Consider the following 15,762-nt stretch of genomic DNA (forward strand, 5'->3'; position numbering starts at 1 on the left):
TAACCCCATTGCCTTGCCAAAAGAGAAACTGAGAAGGAAGTAATTTGCTTAGGGTCATACAGTCTATAGGAAGGTTGGACTTGACCATCAATCTTTCTGATTATGAGCTAGGGAACTCTACTAAAATCCAAGGTATGTGCTTCACTGATGATAATCTAATGACATGATTTTTGGTAACTTTTTTTGAAGATTTTCCCTATTATTAGTGAAGTGAGGCAGATAGCTCAGTGAATAGAACTCTTGCCCTAGAGACAGGAAGACCTGAGTTCAAATCCACACTCAGACACTTACTAGTTGTGTGACCCTGGGCAAGGCACGTAGCCTCTTTTTGCTTTAATTCACTGGAGAAGGAAATGTCAGACCACTTTAATACCTCTGCCAAGAAAACCACATGGACAGTATGGTTCATGGCATCGTTATTGGATAGAACTGAACAACAAGTGCCTGAGAGTAGGGTCTGAGAATGTGGTATCATTGACTGAGATCTTGGGAATGATTTGTCTGGGAGCAAACATTTTGTTCTTGGCCACCAATCTATTTGTGACCTGACCATTCTAGTTTTTTGTTTAGTTGCTTTCAATTGTGTCTGACTCTTTATGTCCCCATTTGGATTTTTATTTTTGTCTCTTAAAATTTTTATTTAAAAATTTAAACTTAAATACAAATGAAAAAAGTAAAATATTGCTAAGTTTACAGCAGACCATAAGAGAGCATTCAATATAAAAAAATTTCCATTTCAAGAAAACCAATATAATAAATACTATTGCCTTTAAAGCTGATCAACTTTTCTTTGTTTCCTTGGTTGGTTTTCTCTTGTTTTCTGCTGTGTACTTTTTCTTTTCTTTTTTTTCCTCCCTTCCTCTTCTCCAACCTCAAAAGAAGGGTACAATTAACTGTGGTTTATGTGTATACACACATACATATACATATAGATCTATATACACATATATGCTCATGCACACATAAGTGTATATGTATGTATATACATATATATGTATATACATATATATGACAATACTATGCTTATTTATACCTTGGATCTGTTTCTCTTATGAAGTTTTTTCATGTTTTTTCTAAATCAACTTTTTTTTTTATCATTTTTATACCATGTTAGTACTCCAACCTAATTGCATCCATCTGAGAGATTGTCTATGATAGTTTTTCTCCTCAATCTTCTTCATTCCTTCTATTCTTGGCTACTTAGGTTTTTTTATTTACACAAGAAAATTTTAAATAATTGAAATTTTTTTTACACTTTAACAATGCATTCACCTCATAAAATAGTTTCAGGTCTGATACTGCTGAATCTATTTCCTTTACATCATTTTCCTCGGTTTCTTTGAAGTTCCAGATGTTTTATTTTTTCAATTTGAAGTTGAGTCAATATATACCATTGGTAGCAATGGAGAATAAAAGGAGTAAGATTTGATGTTCAGCACTGCAATTGCTCATTAGGTCAGAACAATCATAAACATCAAGACTGCTTTAACAAAAATGATGGCTGAATTCAGAAACTGCTAAAATGATAAGCAGGAACTCCACAGGATTTACCAGCAGGATAATCTACATCTCTGAGAAGGCAGCATTTAATTCCAATAGAAGTAAAGTACAAGCAAAACTTAGAGAGGTGCAGGCTTAGTAAGAAGGCAGATGTAGTTCAATTTTGTATATTGAAAGGATCAAAGTACTTTCTGAAGGATATTTATGGGCCAAAGACCTGTGGTGCATCTCAACTACTCAGACCTGATGGAGTCACATTGATTAGTGATAAGGACATGATTCTAGAGAGATGGGCTAAACACTTTCATAGTGTTCTAAAAAGATTGTCATTAGTCAATTCCTCCCTTAACTGAAGTTCCAACTGAAGAAAAGGTTTTGAATACCATTAAACTCCGTTCATGTGGCAAAGCACCTGGTGTTAATTCTATTCTAGAGATTTACAAGATGAGGAGTCCATTGATCATTCAAAAGATGACCAAAATTTTCCAGAGCTAAGAGAAGGTTATTCCCTAAGAGTTCAAGGATGTCTCCACTGTTCATCTCTATAAAAGGAAAGGAAATAGATTGTCTTGTGACAATTACAGGGGAAACTTTTTCTTCACCATTATTGGCAAGATTCTTGTCAGAGCCCTCCTCAGTAGGCTGGCCCTCCACCTGGAAAATGATCTCTATCTGAGAGCCAGAAAAGGTGGAGGAAAGGTTGACATGGTGTTTGCTGTCCAACAACTTCAGAAAAATGTCAGATGCTGAACAGAGGCCTATATAGAACATCTGTTAATCTGACCAAGGCCTTTGATACCATCAGTCATTATGTTGATGGATTATGGAAAATTATGTCAAAATTTGGTTGCCCAGAGAAATTCATCAGAATTTTACATTAATTTCATGACAGCATGCTTGCCTGTGGTTCTGGATAGGGGATTATGCTCTCGAGATTTGCCAGTCATCAAAGAAGTAAAATAAGCTAGCTGTGTGCTTCCTTCCATGCTTTTTTAGCATGATATTTGCAGTCATGTTATCAAATGCTTTCACTGAAGATGAACACAACATCAAGGTCAACTACTGTATTGCGGGTAAATTCTTCAAATTGAAAAGCAAAGACCTGAGACTCAACAAAGGATTAATCAGTTCTCTATTACTTGTACTAATTTTGGCCTAACAACACTAATATCATTGGTTATAGTGAATGGATAAGTTTTGAATAATAACCTTGACAGTAAATTTTCCAGGGTTGTACAAATTGATAATGACATTGCCATACACTTTGCCAGGACAAGTTCAATGTTTGGGAAGCTCTGAAGAAAAGTGTGGGAGAGAAGAGGTATTAGGCTGACTACCAAATTGAAGGTCTATAAAACCTATAAAACCTGACCTCATTGTTGTATACTTGTGAAACCTGGACAGCCTACCAGTGCCATGTCAGGAAACTGAATTTATTTGATTTGTTTTGGTAATATCCTAAAGATCACTTGGCAAGATAACATATCAGACAATGAAGTTTTGGGTTTTTTTTTTTTGTTTTTTTTTTTTGCACTGAACTGCCAAGCATTCAAACTTTATTAGAGAAAGCGCAACTTCAATAGACTGGCCACGTTATTCGAATGCCAAACATAATCTTGCCAAAAAGACCATTTTATAGAGAACTTACACAGGGCAAACATTCACATAGTGATCAGAAGTGATACAAGGACTCTGTCAAGATCTGTCTTAAGAACTTTGGAATTGGTTAAAAGACATGGGAGACACTGGCACAGGACTGTCCACTATGGTATGCCCTCATCAGATAAGGTGCTGGGCTCTATGCGCAAAGCAGAATTGAAAAAGCTTAAAAGAAATGAAAGGCACAAATTTAGGAAATCCACCCCAAATGTCCCACCTGTGGGGCACATTCCAAGTTCATATTGGTCTGAATAGCCGGTAATTTAACTCTAACATAATGAAGGCAGTTTGGTTCTCTTTCAGAAGAAAGGACCACAATCAACTAACCAACTCAGACCCCCATCCCTCCCCCTCCCACACTGCCCCAGGGCTTGTTTGTTGATTCTACAGGGTGGTCTTCAAGGTGTTTGTACTTTCCTCAAGCTGAACCTCTTCCCCTGGAAAGCAAGTCTTTTCTGAGGTCTTCTCAAATTGTCTTCAGAGGACAACTGCTTTTTCCCTTGTTTATTTCTGCTTTTCTGAGATGTTCTGACTTTTTTTGTGAAGAAAATTTGGAGAGCCCAAAGTTTTCTGTCCTATTCTGTCATCTTCCCAGAATTTGTTCTCTGGTTTGGAGTTTTCTTAGTAAAGAGACTGAAGAGGTTAATTATTTCCTTCTCCAGCTCATTTAATACCTGAGGAAACTAAGGCAAACAGGGTTAAAAGACTTGCCCAAGACCAGACAATTACTGTTTGGAACTGGATTTGAACTCAGGTCTTCCTAACTTCAGGCCTGGTATTCTATCCACTGCGCCACTTAACTGCCCCAGTCATACTAGAAACATTGTCTAATTCTCTCCAGCAACCAATATAAATGTAGGCCCTGCTCTTGTGGATAGCAGTAAAAGAGAGATAAGGAAGAAGGGGAACATTAGCTTTGGGGTTTAACTAAGAAAGGTGTTCTTGTTCTGGAGGATTTCCTCCATGATATTTATTCATTCTGAGTATATTAAGTTAGTTCTGGACAATTGGAACACATACATAGAATGATGAGGCAAAGTTTCAAAACAGACAGCAATACATTAGAACTTTAACCATCATAAACTATACTTTTATCAGAACCCTACATAAAGCTGTATTTGTTCCTGATGCAAAATAATAGATATCCAGGAAGGAGCATACAAATAGATACATAACTTACATGCCATCCTGTTAGTGGATAAAGTAAGAGATACAACCCCATATCTTCTATGTGGGGAATTTTTTCTTTCTAGAAACTCAGATAACTTGTATGGATTCAAAAGTCTCAAAAGGTTTTGCTGCTTCATATGCATAGGAAAGGCTAGGAACATAGCTTGCCAGGAGATGCTTGACTTGCCTCCTGGACTTAATTTTATGCTTTTCCACTTCATACTCTTCTTCACGGAAGGAGAGTTTCAAAGGTGAGAAAACTGGGACCTTAAACTGTTGGCATGGAAGCCTCTACTAGTTGTAGTCTGGGCATCTGAAATTAAACAAGGACCTACAAAGAATTTCTACCCTAAACTAGGCATATCCTACTAAGTCATAGCACTGATGATCAAGAAATATAGTTCGAAAATGAAACTAAAGGCTACTTTTATGAAAAAAAACAATTGAATAGATAAACCATTGGTTAATTTGATTAAAAAAAGAAAACAAAATCATCAGTATTAAATATGAAAAAGGTGAATTCACACTAATGAAGAGGAAATTAAACTATTTTGCCCAATTATACACCAATAAATCTGACAATCTAAGGGAAATGAAGTACTTACAAAAATATAAATTGCCCAGAATAACAAAATAGGAGATAAAATACTTTAAAAACCCCATTTTAGAAAAAAAAGAAATTGAACAAGGTAACAATGAACTCCCGAAGAAAAAGTCCTCAGGGCCAGGTGGATTCACAAGTGAATTCTACCAATCATTTTTTTAAGAAAAGCATTTAATTCCAATACTACACAAACTATTTGGGAAAACAGGTGAAGAAAGGGTCCTACCAAATTCCTTTTATGACAAAAATTTGGTGCTGATATTTAAATGAGTCAAAACATAGAAAGAAAACTATAGACAGATTTCCCTAATAAATATTGATGGGGGTGCAGCTGGGTGGCACAGTGGATAGAGCACAGGCCCTGGAGTCAAGAGTACCTGAATTCAAATGTGGCCTTAGACACTTAATAATTACCCAGCTGTGTGGCCTTGGGCAAGCCACTTAACCCCATTTGCCTTGCAAAAAAAAACCAAACAAAACCCAAAACAAAAAAAAAACCCCAAAACAAAAAAAAATATTAATGCAAAAATTTTAAATAAAATGCTAGCAAGGAGATTACAGCAATATCCAAAGATCATAAACTATGGAATTCATACCATATTTGAAGAGTTTGTTCACTATTAGGAAAATCACTGACCATATCAATAACAAAAGCCAATAGAAATCATCTATTATTTCAACAGATGCAAAGAAAAAAAGCTTTTTAACAAAATACAGTATCCTTTCCTATTAAAAAACACTAGAGAGTACAGGAACTAATGGGGTTTTCCTCAAAATGATAAGTGGAACTATCTAAAACCATCAACATGCATTATATATGTAAGGGGAATGAGCTAAAAGCATTCCAAATAAGATCAGGGGTGAAGCAAGGATGCCCATTATTCAATATTATATTAGAAATACTATGGGTGGCTAGGTGGCACAGTGGATACAGCACCAGCCCTGGAGTCAGGAGGACCTGAGTTCAAATCCAGCCTCAGACACTTAATGATTACCTAGCTGTGTGACCTTGGACAAGTCACTTAACCCTATTGCCTTGCCCCCCAAAAATAATAAATAGAAATACTAGCTATAGTGAATAGAAGAAAAACAAATTGAAGGAACTAGAATAGGCAATGAGGAAACAAAACCATCACTCTTTCCAGATGATACAATGATATACATAGAGAATCCTAAAGAATCGACTAAATATCTACTTGAAATAATAACTTTAGCAAAGATGCAGGATATAAAATGAGCCCACATAAATCATCGGGATTTCTATATATTACAAGAGGTAGAGAAGTTCCATTTAGAATAATTTCAGGCAATGTAAAATACCTGGTAGTCTACCTGCCAAGACAAACCCAGGAATTATATGAATACAGTTTTCATAAGATACTTTTCACACAAATCCAGTCAGATCTAAATAAGTGGAAAACTATCAGTTCATCGTGGATAGACTGAGCCAATATAAAAAAAATGTCAATTCCTCCTGAATTAATTTACATATTCAGTGCCAAATCAAACTACCAAATAATTATTTTATAAATCTAGAAAAAAGAATAAAATTCATCTGGAAAAACAAAAGGTCAAAGATATCAAGGGAATTAATGAAAAAAATGGAAAGTAACATGGTCTAGTTTTACTGTATTTCAAACTATAAGATAAAGCAGCAATTATCAATACTATCTGGTAAAGGCTAAGAAATAAGAGTGGTAGACAGTGAAATCGATTAAGTATACCAGTAGTAAATGACCATAGTAATTTAGTGTTTGATAAATCCAAAGACTCTAGTTTCTGGGATAGGAACTCACTATTTGAAAAAAAAAAAAGCTGTTGGGAAGACGGGAAAACAGTATGGCAAAAATTAGGTATAGATCAACATCTTATATACCAAGAAAAGGTGAAATGGGTACATGACTTAGATATAAAGAATGATGCTATAAGCAAATTATGAGAGCAAAGAAGAGTTTACTTCTCAGATCTATGGAAAAGGGAAGAATTTATGAGCAAACAAAAGATAGAGAATACTGAGAGATGTAAAGTATTCTGTATAATTCTGATTTGTTTTGAAAAAAGCTTTTTCAAAACAAAAGATTAATAAGGAAAGCAGAGAACTGGAAGCAATTTTTACAGCAAGTGTCTCTGATAAAGGCCTCATTTCTAAAATACAGAGAGGAGTCAAATTTATAATAATACTAGTCATTCCCCAATTGATAAAAGGTCACAGGCAGTTTTCAGATGAAGAAATTAAAGATATCTATAGTCATATGAAAAAATTCTCTAAATCACTATTGATTAGAGAAATGTTAATTAAAACAACTCTGAGGTACCACCTCACATCTCTCAGATTGCCTAATATGACAGAAAAGGAAAATGCTAAATGTTGGAGAAGATGTGGGAAAAGTAGGACACTGTGCATTGTTGATGGAGTTGTGAACTGTTCCAACCATTCCAGAGAACTATTTGAAACTACATCCAAAGGGTAACAAAACTTTGTACACTATTGATCCAACAATACAACTACTAGGTCTGTGTCCCAAAGAAATCACAAGAAAGGAGTAAGAACCCACATGTAAAAAAATTTATAGCAGCTCTTTATGATAGCAAAGAATTGGAATTGAGGGAATGTTCATTAATTGGGCAATGGCTGAACAAGTTTTGGTATATGAATGTAAAGGAAGACAACTGTGTTATAAGAAATGACAAGCAGCATGATTTAAGAAAAACTTTTAAAGATATGAACTAATAAAAATGAAGTGAGCAGAACTAGAACACTGTTTAAAGTAACAGCAATATTGTGCAATATTGTTTAGCTCTTCTTAATACAATAATATAAAATACTATCCACATTCTGAGAAAGAACTGATGAAATCTGAATGCAGATCGAAGTATACAATTTTCACTTTCTTTTTCATTTTTTTCTTTTGGTATATTCTTTCACAACAGGACTAATATGGAAATATCTTTTACATGATTGCATATATGTATATAAAACCTAAGTTAAATTGCTTACCACCTTAGATGAGAGGAACAAAATTTTGAACTCAAATTTGTTTTTAAAAAGAATATAAAAAATGACTTTACATGTAATTAGAAAAATAAAATACAGTTATAGAACACTATTGTTCTATTAGAAACCAGGAAAGATGGGAATTCAGGGAAGCCTGGAAAGATTTGCATGAATTGATGCTGAGAGAGATGAGCAGAACCAGAAAAATATTGTATACCCTAACAGCAACATGGGGGTGGTGATCAACCTTGATGGACTTGCTCATCCCTTCAGTACAACAAACATGGACAATTTTGGGCTATCTGCAATGGAAAATACCGTCTGTATCCAGAGAAAGAATTATCAACTTTGAACAAAGACCAAAGACTATCATCGTCAAATTAGAAAAACAAAATTATATTATTATATAATTTTACTATCTCATACTTTATTTTTCTTCCTTAAGGATATTATTTCTCTGTCATCACATTCAACTGAGATCAAATCAATGTATAACATGGAACCAATGTAAAGACTAACAGAATACCTTCTGTGAGGGGTGGGGGGAGGGAATCAAGAATGGGGGGAAATTGTAAAACTCAAAATAAATAAAATCAACCTTAGAAATTAAAAAAAATACAATGAAAATAAAGATAGTTCAGAGACAGAATAAAGCTTGCCAGCACTAGCTAGTTAAGAAGTAGCTCTACTCTTTATTTTAAAGACTTGGTACTAGGGCAAAGAATCTTACTGTGGAGATTAGAACATTTTTTTTTAGCCCAAGCTGGGAAAGAAACAGACAAATCATTCTTTAAGAGGGGGAGGAAATCCCTTTCTTGATTTTTTTCCTAGGAAGTATTTTACCCCCAAGAGATAGGGTTGCTACTTTTCACTTTGAAAGAGCTATACCAAAAAAGAATAAAAAGGAAAGAGCATGTAGAGTCCATTCTTCCTATGAGTAATTTAATTAATTAAATTAATTTTAAAATTGATTAATTAAAGAACTCTCTAGTTAAGAAACTGAGGCAGGAAATACTGAGGTTCTATAACTTGGCAGCAATAAGCTCTGCTGAGCAATAACAATGGGAGATCCAAGGGGTCTGGTCAAGAATCCCATACCAGGAAGGTTACAGCTTTGGCTGAGACAATTGTTCAAACGAGACTATGTGAAGACATGTACTACTGGGATTACCAGTAGTAACCCCACTATTGCACTTTTCAGAGCTCACCCTTTCAAGGCTGGTAAAAAGCTATGCTTTGTAGAGTTCATGTCATGCCCACAAGCCACAAAGACTATACAACACACTTTGTAGAAACTGCATATTAGTTTCATACCAGTGGACAGCAGGTAATGACATCATCAGAAGACATTAGTCACCCTACAGTATAGGACATGAGAACTTGCTTATGCTATATTGGTCAAAAACCTAGTATGATACTTTATTGCTTTCAGCATTAAGGTTACTCTTGGTTCTTGAAGCTTATCTTAGTTGAGCACAAACTTTAGCAGATCTTTCCAAAGCAGAACAACTTCAAGTGTGTGCCTGGAGATATACCATTAAAAAAAGAAATATTTTATAATTTATCGAACTACATGAAATGGTAGTTTTTACCAATAATTTTTTTGCAAGGTTTTGAGTTTTACAATTTTTTCTCCCTCCTCCCCTCCCTTCTCCCCCAACAGAAGTTCTATATTTATAATCATGCTAAACATAGATTGATACTGAACATGCTATAAGAGAAGAATCAGAATCAAATTGAAGAAAACCTTAGAGTGGAAAAAAGTGGCATAATACATAAAGACAATTTTTTTTTAAAATTAAAGATATTAAACTTTAAGTCTTTATTTAATCTCCATAGTTCCTTCTTTGGATATGAATGATATTTTCCATCACAAGTCTTTAAAATTTTCTGATTATTGAACTTCTGAAATGAACAAGGAGATGGACCATTTTTTCTATCATCTGAGGACCAGCCTAGTTTCATATATATATATATATATATATATTTAGAGAGAGAGAGAGAGAGAGAGAGAGAGAGAGAGAGAGAGAGAGAGAGAGAGAGAGACATCAGTCCATTGACCTTCAGGTGATAATTGAGGAGCAGGCAGAGCAATTAAGGAATACTATGTATTAAAATATATAGAATATGTGATCTACAAAAAGAGTAGAAATCACCCATACCAGTGAATCATGGGGCCTTGGGGTATTAAAGTATTAAAATGTAAACATAGCCAATACATGACTGCCTAGAAGCAGACTTTGAGAAATGGAAACTAGAATCTAGTGTGAAAGTCCACTTGAGTATCAAATTTCCGGCCACTTCACAAACATACTGTCAGAGTCTCTCACAATATGGGAAACAACACTTCCTATCGATGGTTATAGGAAGATAAAAAGAGTGAGCTACTGTACACCTTCCTATACCTGGACTGATGGGAGAGAACACCCTGGAAACACCTGGGTTTGGACAGACCTGAGGCCACAAGATGGCAGCAGAGGACACAGCCTGGAGATGGGAGGCAATGAAATTGTGAACCATGCTTTTTTGAAGTGAGTAAGCTGTTTCTGGTAGAATCCTTTCCCAGAAGACAATAGGACCACTATTAGTCAATGAAGTAAGCTTTGAGAGCTGATTTTTCCATAGTTCTGGTGTGTTCATTAAAAATAGGAAAGGTTAATAAACTAAGAAATGAGTAATATAAATAAATGGGATAATTCCTAAAAATATAGGGCCTTAGTAAGAGACATTAGAGGTTCTCTGGGCCAGTCCTTTTATTTTATTGGTGAGAAAACTAAAGCCCAGAGAATTTAAGTGGCTTGCCTAGATTTTCACAGGCAGTTAGTGATAGTGGGACTAGAATCTCAGTCTCCTGATTCTAAAGTTCTTTCTGTTCCATCACACTGTGACTGAATTGAGATCAAATCCGGACTTGTATAAGCTCTTGATCATATGTCATTTCTTGGAAATCTTCCCAGTGGTTGGCGCAAGAGAAAGAAGTTAAGTGATGATAAATATCTGACATCATTGGGGCCTTCATTCATAGTCATTCCTTCCTGTGAGATCCCAGTTGGTCAGCAAATAGGACAAAATATCAGTGATCTCCAGAGAGCCTACTGTATCAAGAAGATTGTTGCAGTGGACGATGGGAAGGAATGTAAGATGGCAGAGAAACATGAAAAAGAAGGTACCAAGGATTTTTTTAAAGCACAGGGTCTTCTAGGGAAGAAAGGGGGCAATATAGTATGTGTGAGCAAAAAAAAAGGGACAAAACTAAACTGATTTGAAGGTGGTAAAAGGGGAGAGATGAACTTACAGAGTTGTGCAACTAGCATCAAAATGTCAAGGCAAAAGTACTCAATCTTTCATATCCCTTGTAGTTTCCAGTACATAGCACATGTGTAAAGCATTTACATTTTTTTTTTGCAAGGCAAATGGGGTTAAGTGGCTTGCCCAAGGCCACACAGCTAGGTAATTACCTAAGTGTCTGAGACTGGATTTGAACCCAGGTACTCCTGACTCCAGGGCTTTATCCACTGCACCACCTAGCCACCCAGCATTTACATTTTTGAAGTAATTTTACATATGTTTTAAAATTTAGAACCCCACTGTGGTTGAAAGGAAGTATTATTGATACCATAACCCAGCGTGTCCAAAACCAAACTCAGTATCTTTTTCCCAAAGTTGTTCCTTCTTTTCAACTTTCCTATTATTATTGAGGGCACCACCATCCTCCCAGTCATCCAGGATCACAACCTGGATGTCACCCTTGATTCCTAGCTCTCTCTCTTTCTCCCTCCACCTTTCCTGACCCCCCAATCCAATCTTTTGTTAAGTACTGTTGGTCCAACTTTTCCATCATCTCTTATTTATACTCCCTTTTCTCTTCTGACACTTACACCACCCTGCTACATACCCTCATCTCCTTATGCCTGGGCTAGTACAATAATATCTACCCACCTCAAGTGTATCCCTTCACTCCAGTCCATCTTGGTCTACCCTCCTCAAATCTCTCATAAACCATCTTACATTGAGCTGTCAAAATGATCTGCCCAAAGTGCAATTCTGACTATTGTATTGTTGTTCAGTCATATCAAAAGCTTTGTGACCCCATTTGATGTTTTCTTGTCAAAGATATTGGAGTGATTTGTGATTTTCTTTTCCAGCTCATTTTATAGATGAGGAAACTGAGGCAAACAGGGTTAAGAGACTTGCCCAGGGGTCACACAGCTAGTGAGTATCTGAGTTCAAATTTGCACTCAGGTCTTCCAGGTTCTAGGCCCAGGGGCACTCTATCCGCTTTATGCACTTTGATACCTAGCTGCCCTAGTTCTGTTCATGTCACTCAGATATTCAATCAATTCCAGTAGTTCCCTTTTACCACTAGGATCAAATTTGAAATAGTCTGTGGTTCAAAGACCTTCATAACTTGGTTGTCCTACCTTTCCAGTTCTATGCTTTTCTCCCTCCACGTGCTCTATCATCCAATAACAAAGACCTCTTTGTTGCTCTTTTCATAAGACACTCAATCTCTCAACTCTCCGAATTCTCACCGTCCCCATGCCTGGAACTCTCTTCCTTTTCATCAATATCTCCTGAACTCTATGACTTCATTTTATTGGTTAAAATCCCATCTTTTGCATGAAGTTGTTCATGATACCCCCTTCCCTCTGTTGATTATCTTCAATTTTTCTTGTGTGTGTGTGTGTGTGTATATATATATATATCTTGTTGATACATAGTTGCTTTAGGTTACTGTGAGCTCCTTGAAAGCAAAGACTTTTTTTCTTTAACCTTTCAGTTAAGTGGTTCAGTGGATCAAGTGCTAGATCTGCACTCAAGATCTGAGTTACCCTTTCTCATTTAACCCTGTTTGTCTCAGTTCCCTAATTGTAAAATGGGGAATAGCGATAGCAACTATCTCCTAAGGTTCTTGTAAGGATCAAATGAGACAATTGTAAGGGGCTTAGAAGTTGGTGCTTTAATAAATACTTGTTGGGCAGCTAAGGTGGCGCAGTGGATAAAGCATCAGCCCTGGAGTCAGGAGTACCTGGGTTCAAATCTGGTCTCAGACACTTAATAATTACCTAGCTGTGTGGTCTTGGGCAAGCCACTTAACCCCGTTTGCCTTACAAAAACTAAAAAAAAAATACTTGTTGACTAACACCATTTGCCATATGAAGAAAACAAGATCAAGCATGTGACTTCATAATGATGAATTTTGACTAGAACTGGCCCTTCTGTTAGCAAATCAAACAATTAACAAGCATTCATTAAATATATTTTATGTATCAAACATTTTGTGAAGTGATTGGGGATGAAAGTAAAAGATTAAGTGTCTACTTTCATGGAACTTATCTTCTTTGAAAGAAATAATATACTATACAATACAGGATGAATCTAATGAAAATTTTCCCTGGGTTTGGGGGAGGGGAACAAACAGCAGCAGAGATAAAGAAAGGCTTCAGGTGGGATGTGACACTTAAACTGAGCTTTGAATGTAGGTTGAGACTCTTAATAGGCAGAGTGAGGAGTGAGTTCACTCCAGGAGTGGGGTACTTGTGCAAGGGCTAGAAGATGGGAGACTGAAGGTTGTATATGAGGAATGGCAAGCAGTCTGGTCTGGCTGGAATGTTGTTTGTGAAAAGGAGCAATGTGTAATATAAGCCAAGAAAGAGGAGCTGCAGCCAGCCTGTGAAGGGCTTTGAATGTCCAACAGAGGACCTATGTCTAAGCAACTCCCAGATCAGTGCTCTTTTAATAGGTATGGGCAAAGTTTCTAAAATTTAATTCAGTGGTTCATGTGACTAAACCACAACTAAACCACAGCAGAAGCAGATGGGAGTATAACTATAAGAATGAATGAGCTCCAATTGCTCATCTGCTCACAGCGAGTGATTAACTCTTTGTTTTCCCTGAAGTACATTTGGAATCCCTTCATCCCAGTGCTGTGATTGGTCATGGCATGTTTTCCTGGCTGGAGACTTGAGTTTTACTCATTCTTTATATAATCAAGAACTGCAACTTTAGTTTGAGAATTTTCTGCACTAGTTTGATGGCATCATTCTTGGTTTTCTTGGCCACCATTCCACATTGCAGAAATTATCATTTCCAGCTCTTTTCTGCTGATGATATAGCTCTATATAGAGTGGATCTCTCTAGTTTTCCATGGCCAGAGATCTGAGAAAACAAACACTATTTTCTCCATATCCAAGTTTAACCTTAAGGACTTGCCTTCTGTTCTCCACCCTTCTCCCCCCCCCCCTTTTCTTATTCACCATCCTAACTGTAAAAGGGATGTGTATACATGCTTTGTCCCACTCAATAGAATATAAAGCTCCTTAGGGACAGAAATGATTTTGCTTTTGTCCCCCAGCAGTCTAGAAAAGTGCCTTGCAAATAGAAAGCACCCAATTGTTTGTTGTGTAATGGAACTGAAGATTCTCCTAAAATTGGCCAGCAAAGCACTGCTTCTACCAAAGTGCCATGGAAAGGGAGTTTTAACTTGTACCACTGGAATTGACACATAGGACAGCGAATCTGTCATCTTTTGGTAAGGAGACATTATTCCTTAGAGAATTCTTACTTTCTTTTGATAATGAGATAGGGTAATTCTATGTTGGATTGAACAGTGTTATGTGCTGATATGACTCTCCCCAGTTGTTCTGGTACTGACTGCCCGCTACCCAAAATATCACCTGGGTTGATGATTGAACTTGGTTGAAGTATAAGGATGAAATAGGATCTTTTTTTTAATTTTGAAAACAAAGAACTATATGAATTTTTATTCAAATTCTCTTTTCTCTAGTACTTAATCGCATTGTGAACTTTGTATATTTTTCAAAATTCATCTTTGTGCCCCGACTGCTTGCCTGTCAGTTTTATATATCTTTACAACACCCTGTTCTAAATTCGACACTCATTTATTCAGTGCCTACTAAGAGTAAGGAAGAATGCCTGGCACTGGGTCTAAAGACAAAACATCAGAAAGATAAGTGATCTCAGGATCTCAGTGGCTTAACATGAGCAAAAGCACTGTGTTAACTGCATCGGGTGAGCTCAAGGAGCTCACAAACAATGCCTAGGTGAGGTTCCAGCCCCAAGTCGAGCCCTTAGGGCCTGCCCTTCAGTGTCACTCCCAGGGCTCTTGGGCTCAGGGTCCCTTTTCCCGGTGATAGCTGGCTCGTGGCCTCCCCCTCTTCTTGACCCCGCGTGGGGTTTTCGTGGCAAAGCCACTAGAGCGGTTTTGCCATCTCCTCTAGGAGATGGACGTGCCCAGGTAAATATGAAAACAGGGAAGGGTCTGGTGGAAGGCGCCGGGTTCGGGGGCCGGTGCGCAGCGGCGCGGCCAGAGGCGGGCCTCGGAGCCGAAGCCACGAGGGAGATAAGAGTCTGAAAGGCGGGGATGAGGGAGCGCATTCCTGAGCGCGGGATGACGGCTTCCTGGCTGCCGGGAGGCGGGCGGCGGCGTGTGCTTTGGCTGTGATAGGCACCGGGGATTCAAAAGCCTGGCGCTCGGAACGTCTGGATCAGAGGTCGGCTAAGGCGGCCAACCGGGGCCTGGCGTCGGCCCGCGGCCCGAGCAGGGAGCCTCGCCGCCTCCGTCCGCTCTGATGTAAAGAGGAAGGTTAGAGGGAGCTGCGGCCGTGTCAGCCGCCAGGGGCTCGGCGGGCGGGCGCTCCGGTCCCGGGCCCCGGCCCCGGCCCCGACCCCGGCCCGGCCCCGGCCCCGGCCCGGCCCCGGCCCCGGCCCGGCCCCGGCCCCGGCCCGGCCCCGGCCCCGGCCCGGCCCCGGCCCCGGGCCCCGGCCCCGGCCCCGGCCCGGCCCCGGCCCCGGCCCCGGCCCCGGCCCGGCC

Source organism: Macrotis lagotis, chromosome 4, assembly GCF_037893015.1.
Source record: "Macrotis lagotis isolate mMagLag1 chromosome 4, bilby.v1.9.chrom.fasta, whole genome shotgun sequence".
NCBI lineage: Eukaryota > Metazoa > Chordata > Mammalia > Peramelemorphia > Peramelidae > Macrotis > Macrotis lagotis.